Genomic DNA, 7622 nt, shown 5'->3' on the forward strand with positions numbered 1-7622 from the left:
CCAGGAACAAAATTCCACTGAAATTAATGCAACCTTTTTCCCAAGCATGTAAATGTAGAATAGAATATTAATCAAGCACATGCAAGATCCTAACTAGCAATACAAAACTACACATGTCTATTTATAAGTAAGCCCTGCTGATTTCTCTGGTACATAGATATCTTTTGGGACCTAAACACTGAATTAAGATGCTTCTGCTTTGGTAGTACAAGAGAAGGAAATATAGTTTTACCTATACACCACCTTGCATTAAATTGACACAAATATCTACCACATGGACATATGTTTAGAAGATGGTGAATCAATGCCTTTGTACAGTACCTTCTGCTCTACCATCTGATTCTGCTGCATGTTTAGATCTTAAGTTGTCGTCATTGTTAACCACTCTCAAGGTGATCTCGACCCATGGTGACCCTGTGTATGAGACATCTCCAAGACTCCCTGTCCTCCACTGCTTTGCATCACCTCTACAAACTCATACCCATGATTTCCTTAATAGAGTCCAACCATGTGGCATATGGTCTTCCTCTATTGCTGATGCCCTCTACCTCTCCTAACATTATTGCTTTTTCTATTCATGCCTTCTCGTGATCCATCCAAAGTATGACAGCCTCAGTTTTGTCATCTTGGCTTCCAGGGAGATTTCTGGCTTGATCTGTTCTAGGACCCATTTGTTTATCTTCTTAGATGTCCACGGAATCCTCAGCACTCTTTTCCAACACCACATCTCAAATTAATTGATTTTCTTTCTATATATTTTTTCTTAACTATCCAGTTCTCACATCCATACATGGTAACAGGGAATACAATGGCTTGTACAGTTCTACCTTTTATGCTCAGTTGTACATCTTAGCATTTTAGGATCTTTTCTATTTCTTTCATAGCCGCCCTCCCCATTCTTAATCTTCTGATTTCCTGGCTGGAGTCCCCATTCCTATCAATAGGTAATAATAATAATAATAATAATTTGTATACCGCCCTCTGGCAAACCAATCCGGGCGGTTAACAACAGTAAAATATAAAATATGACAATTAAAAACACTTTATCCCTCCCCCCCTTAAGACAGTATTAAACAGTATAACATATTAAAACACAATGTCAATGCATAAAAACAACAATTAGAAACTAAAAACCCTGATATCCCTCTGTTGATCCTCGACCATCACTAAGATGGGGCCACGGGAGGAATGAGGGAATCAGGAACCTGGGCCAGGATGGTTAATCTGGAAAGGCCTGCCGGAAGAGATCCGTCTTGACCGCTTTTTTAAAGCTGTCTAATGATGTTATCTGACGGATCTCATTCGGCAGGTCGTTCCAGAGTTTGGGGGCGACAGCAGAGAACACCCTCTGGGAGGTCGCCGCAAGCCTAGATTTTAGAGGCTGGAAGTTCCTCCCAGAGGACCGGAGAGCGCGGGAAGGATTGTACGGGAGGAGGCGGTCCCTAAGATAGCTTGGACCCAAGCCATTTAGGGCTTTAAAGGTGATAACCAACACCTTGTACAGCTTCCGGGCCCATGTGATTAATCTCACCTCTTAAAATGCTTAATTTTAGAGGTGTGTTGAAGCCAGCACTCTGGCTGCCCTTGACTTTGTTTATTGTTTAGAATCCCATATTGATTTTCTTCCTATCTTTTTTCTTTTCTGTAAACATTTCCTATAGTATATGCTCCCTCCTCCAATAAATTAAAATTCAGCAATTTTTAAATGTTTGTTCTTGCTATGAAATGTTGCATTTACTGTACACTGCAATACCTATGCACCCATACAGGGCCTGACAAGTTGGTACTTGAGCTATAGACAGGATAGCTTGCTTTGTAATTACAAAGACACAAATGTGTCTAAGGTGAAATTATATACATGTATGAGTTACATGATGTAAAATTTACCAGTGCAACAATGCAATTAAAATACAGAAAGATTCTTCAAGTGAAAGCTGATGAATGAATGAATGAATGCGGTCATCAAGAGCAACAGAATGAGACCAATTGTACAAAAGCTTGAATGAGGTACAAGTTTGCATCAAGAAAAAAATTATACATTAAATTCAAAATTGTAATAAATCAGAGGCTCAAAAACAATTTTCTGTTACAGATGGTACTGTAACAAGTTCAGGTCTCTAAACTCTGTAGACACACACACTGGTGTGTGTGTGTGTGTGTGTGTGTGTGTGTGTTGTTCCTGCATGCTAAATGGGATCTAAGAGAAAAAATTCCTCTGCTTGATTATCTGATTGACTGAAAAATATTGAGTGCAATAGAATAAAATATCTACCTTTGCTATGTTACTGCTTGTGAAACATCATTTGGAAATATAAGAAGCATGGGGAGAGGTTCTGTTACATGCAAAATCTTTTGTGTTGTTATTTTGTTTGCTTTTTGCCTTGCTGATTATCATGATAGCTTCATTAAACAGGTCTGATTCACATAAATATTTGATGTTTACTTCATCCTTGAAGGGAGATAAATATATGCAGTTTAAATAGAAGCTCCTCACTGACTCTGTTTACTCCCTGCCACAGGGGCTACAATGTATTCTGTGAAATACGTGCACTAAAGATGGCTCTTCCAATCTGTTTCCAGACAGACAGCTCCCAATTGTAACAAGTAAAGCCAAGATCCTATACTTCTGCTAGTGTAGTTATAGTGATGGTAGTGGTTTGAGTGTTGGATATATTCTGAAGACCAGAATTTGAATCCCTGCTCGGCCATGGAAAACCACTAGGAGATCTTAAGCACTTAAGTAAGGCAAAAGCAAACCCTGTCAGAACAAATCTTGGCAAGAAAACCGATGATAGTTTTGGCAAAGGGTCGCTATAAGTCAGAAATGAGGCACACAACAACAAACTGCAGCAGCTAAAACGAGGAAAGCATAAAAATGGCAGTATCCACAGACATGAGATGAGAAGCCAGCTCCAAGTGACTTTACCTTTAATGCTTTGTGTCTAAGGGTGGCTTGGAGCAGGTATGCCGCCACCTCCAAATAGCTAGCACCTCCAAATAGCTAGCATGTGTAGAGATAAGGTCAGAAAAGCTAAAGCACAGAATGAACTCAGGCTTGCTAGAGAGGTTAAGAACAACAAAAAGGGCTTTTTTGGATATGTCCGCAGCCAAAGGAAGAAGAAGGAAATGGTAGGGCCACTGCATGGAGAAGATGGCAAAATGCTAACAGAAGACAGAGAAAAGGCAGAATTACTCAACATTTTCTTTGCCTCAGTCTTCTCAGAAAAGGCAAAGGGAGCTCAACCTGAGGATAATGGAGCAGAGGACAGAATAGGGGAATTTCAGCACAAAATAAGTAAAGAGATAGTACAGGAATACCTGTTTAACCTAAATGAATTTAAGTCTCCAGGACCAGATGAGCTACATCCAAGGGTATTAAAAGAACTGGCAAATGTAATATCGGAGCCATTGGCAATAATCTTTGAAAATTCCTGGAGAACAGGAGAAGTCCCAGCAGACTGGAGGAGGGCAAACGTCCCTATCTTCAAAAAGGGGAAGAAAGAGGATCCAAACAATTATCGTCCAGTTAGTCTGACATCAATACCAGGAAAGATTCTAGAGCAGATCATTAAACAGAGAGTCTGTGAACATCTAGAAGGCAATGCCATAATCACAAAAAGTCAACATGGGTTTCAGAGAAACAAGTCATGCCAGACAAATCTGATCTCTTTCTTTGATAAAATTACCAGCTTGGTAGATGAAGGGAATGCTGTGGATATAGTATATCTTGATTTCAGTAAGGCCTTTGACAAAGTTCCCCATGACATTCTTGCAAACAAGCTTGTAAAATGTGGGCTAGACAAGGCAACTGTTAAGTGGATTTTTAACTGGTTGACCGGACGAAACCAAAGGGTGCTAACAATGGCACCTTTTCATCCTGGAGAGAAGTGACCAGTGGAGTCCCACAGGGCTCTGTCCTGGGCCCAGTACTGTTCAACATCTTTATCAATGACTTGGAGGAAAAAATTGGTGGAATACTTATCAAATTTGCAGATGACACCAAATTATGAGGAATAGCTAATAATCCAGAGGCCAGGATCAAAATTCAAAATGACCTGAATAGACTAGAAAGCTGGGCCACAGCTAACAAAATGAAATTCAACATGGAGAAATGTAAAATACTGCACTTAGAGCAGAAAAATAAAATGCACAGATATAGGATGGGGGACACCTGGCTGAATGTGACTACATGTGAAAGGGATCTAGGAGTCCAAGTAGACCACAAGTTGAACATGAGTCAACAGTGCGATGCGGCAGCTAACAAGGCCAATGCGATTTTAGGCTGCATCAATAGAAGTATAGTGTCTAGATCAAGGGAAGTAATAGTGCCACTATATTCTGCTCTGGTCAGGCCCCACTTGGAATATTGTGTCCAGTTCTGGGCACCACAATTCAAAAAGGACATTGAGAAATTGGAGCGAGTCCAAAGGAGGGTGACTAAAATGGTGAAGGGTCTGGAAACCAAGCCCTATGAGGAACGCCTTAGGGAACTGAGGATGTTTAGCCTGGAGAAAAGAAGGTTAAGAGGTTTAAATATTTGAAAGGTTTAAATATTTGAAAGGATGTCATATTGAGGAGGGAGCAAGCTTGTTTTCTGCTGCTCCAGAGACTGGGACCCGGAGCAATGGATGCAAGCTCCAGGAAAAGAGATTCCACCTCAACATTAGGAGGAACTTCCTGACAGTAAGGGCTGTTCGACAGTGGAACACACTTCCTCGGAGTGTAGTGGAGTCTCCCTCCTTGGAGGTCTTCAAACGGAGGCTGGATGGCCATCTGTCGGGAATGCTTTGATCTCGATTTCCTGCATGGCAGGGGGTTGGACTGGATGGCCCTTGCGGTCTCTTCCGACTCTATGATTCTATGATTCTAAACCATAAAGAAGTAACAGTACGGTGTACCCCTATCCTATGCTCTGAAGACTCACATAGTCGGGCAGTCAGAATCTTTACATCACAGAAGGCTGCTAGCGCTCACACCTTTCTTCCTTTTCTGGGGCAAGGAGGGGTTGAATCAGTAAAAAGAAGATGTTGGGGAGGTGAGTTGTGGTGGCTCTCCCACATTCTCTGCAGAGACAGTATGGTTGCCCCAACCTGTGGCCACCCCAGCCTGTGCATAGGAGCCTGACCTACAAGACAGTGTGTAGCTATTCCACTTGCCATTAGCTGATTTCATGGGCAGGGGGGCAGGTAAGAGAAAAGATGGAAAACACAGGAAGATCTCCCCATATAGTCCGCCCCGCACACTCAGGTTGTCTGGGAAGAATCTGTTGAGGATCCCGATAACGAGAGATGTATCACCCTCACAAAGGGCCTTTTCTATCTCGGCCCCTGGGATCTGGAACACCCTTCCTGAGGAACTCCGCTCTGCCACCTCCCTGGATCTCTTTAAAAAGAGACTCAAGATCTTCCTGTTTCGGCAAGCCTTCCCCGATGCTCCTTGATGATATATGACTCCCCCCTACATGTACAGCATTACCAAGCACATTTAGCTGGCCTGGATTTGATATATGGTTTTAATCTGTATTCTGAAATGTTTTTATTGAAGTTTTATTTATGTATTGCAATTTTTATCCTGTATTTTGTATTTGATATTGCAATTTTTACCTGTACAGTATACGGCTATGATCAACACAGAATAGCGGTTTATAAATAAAACTGATTATTATTATTATTAAGATTATACTGTTGGCCCTTGGTATCTGCTGGGGTTTGGTTCCAGGACCCCTGTACATATGAAAATCAGTGAATGCTCAAGCCCCTTTAAATACAATGACATAGTGAAATGGTGTCCCTTAATAAAATGGCAAAAGTCAAGGTTTGCTTTTTGGAATTTAGATTTTTCTGGAATATTTTCAAGCTGTGGATGGTTGAATCCGTAGATAAAGAATCTGTGGATACTGAGGGCTGACCGTAAATGGAAGCCGAGGACTTCCCAACAACCCTGTAAGGTTCCTTGACTGAGGTGGACTGAGTGCATAATAAGAACTTAGGCGGGTTATAGACCGCCGCTTTGAGGCGGTCTGCCGCCGCCGCTTGCTCCGTAAGGGAGCCGTTGCAGCCACACCGCGCGGCTCCCTTATGGAGCAAAAAAGAAGCTCCAAAATGGAGCTTCTTTCTGCGGCGCCTCTGTGACGTCGCGAGGCGCCAGGGGCGCATTCGCGACGTCATAGGCGCCGCGACACGTTCGGATGCACAGCGTCCGATACGTAAAGATGGCGCCGGCCGTGTGGAACGGCCGGCGCCATATTGTACAGACAGAGTCCGTATTAGACCCAGAGGCATCTAGAAGAGACGCCCCTTTTTTAAAATGGGACATCCTGCGGACGTCCCAAGTGCCGGTTTGTAACCGGCCTTTGTTTGCAAATGCAAAATGTTATTATGCATAGTTTTTGTAAGTATATTGGAAGAAGCAGATAATACAGTATGTGCCAAACTTTAAGAGGTGTTTGTCCAGTGTCCATTACAAAGTTAGTCTGCTTTGTTATGTTTGCATGTAATCTCCTTAAAATGGGATTATCCATTACCCAGATGTCATCAAGATGTACACTAAATACAGGAGACAAATCCAACACCAGAGAAAGATATGTGCTTGAAAGTAATTTTCGTCAAGGTAGCAATACTTCAGCAGTCTGGAAAACTTGAGACAACTCACTAATCTAGGGATTAATGGGAATCCCAGTTTATTGGTTATAAGCAACATGTTGACACATACTGCTCAATCATTCCCATTTGCAGCAAGAGCCATTAAATAAACTATATAGCTGGTCTATTTTTCTGTCCAAATGCAATCCTATCCCTGGCTTGTTTGCCTCACTGTACCTATGGTTTATTTCTCTGGTAATTTAGGAGAAAAAACTACAGGAGCAGGGAAAGCCATTGCACTTGGACAACATAATATCTGTTTACTTACTCTCACTGCAAATAGGAGCCATCGGGCAATATGCACGATCGTGCTGCTCATCCACAGTAAGACATGATTCCCTGTTTTACTGGGTTATACCACCACGGCCCTGGACTTAGAATCATAGAGTTGGAAGAGACTGCAAGGGCCATCCAGTCCAACCCCCTGCCATGCAGGAAATCCAGATCAAAGCATCCCCGACAGATGGCCATCCAGCCTCCCTTTGAAGACCTCCAAGGAGGGAGACTCCACCACACTCCGAAAGTGTGTTCCACTGTCGAACAGCCCTTACTGTCAGGAAGTTCCTCCTAATGTTGAGGTGGAATCTCTTTTCCTGGAGCTTGCATCCATTGCTCCAGGTCCCAGTCTCTGGAGCAGCAGAAAACAAGCTTGCTCCCTCCTCAATATGACATCCCTTCAAATATTTAAACAGGGTTATCATATCACCTCTTAACCTTCTTTTCTCCAGGCTAAACATCCCCAGCTCCCTAAGGTGTTCCTCATAGGGCTTGGTTTCTAGACCCTTCACCATTTTAGTCGCCCTCCTTTGGACACGCTCCAGTTTCTCAATGTCCTTTTAATTGTGGTGCCCAGAACTGGACACAATATTTCAGGTGGGGCCTGACCAAAGCAGAATATAGTGGCACCATTATTTCCCTTGATCTAGAGACTATACTTCTATTGATGCAGCCTAAAATCGTATTGGCCTTGTTAGCTGCCGC

Source organism: Sceloporus undulatus, chromosome 2 (assembly GCF_019175285.1).
Source record: "Sceloporus undulatus isolate JIND9_A2432 ecotype Alabama chromosome 2, SceUnd_v1.1, whole genome shotgun sequence".
Taxonomy (NCBI): Eukaryota; Metazoa; Chordata; class Lepidosauria; order Squamata; family Phrynosomatidae; genus Sceloporus; species Sceloporus undulatus.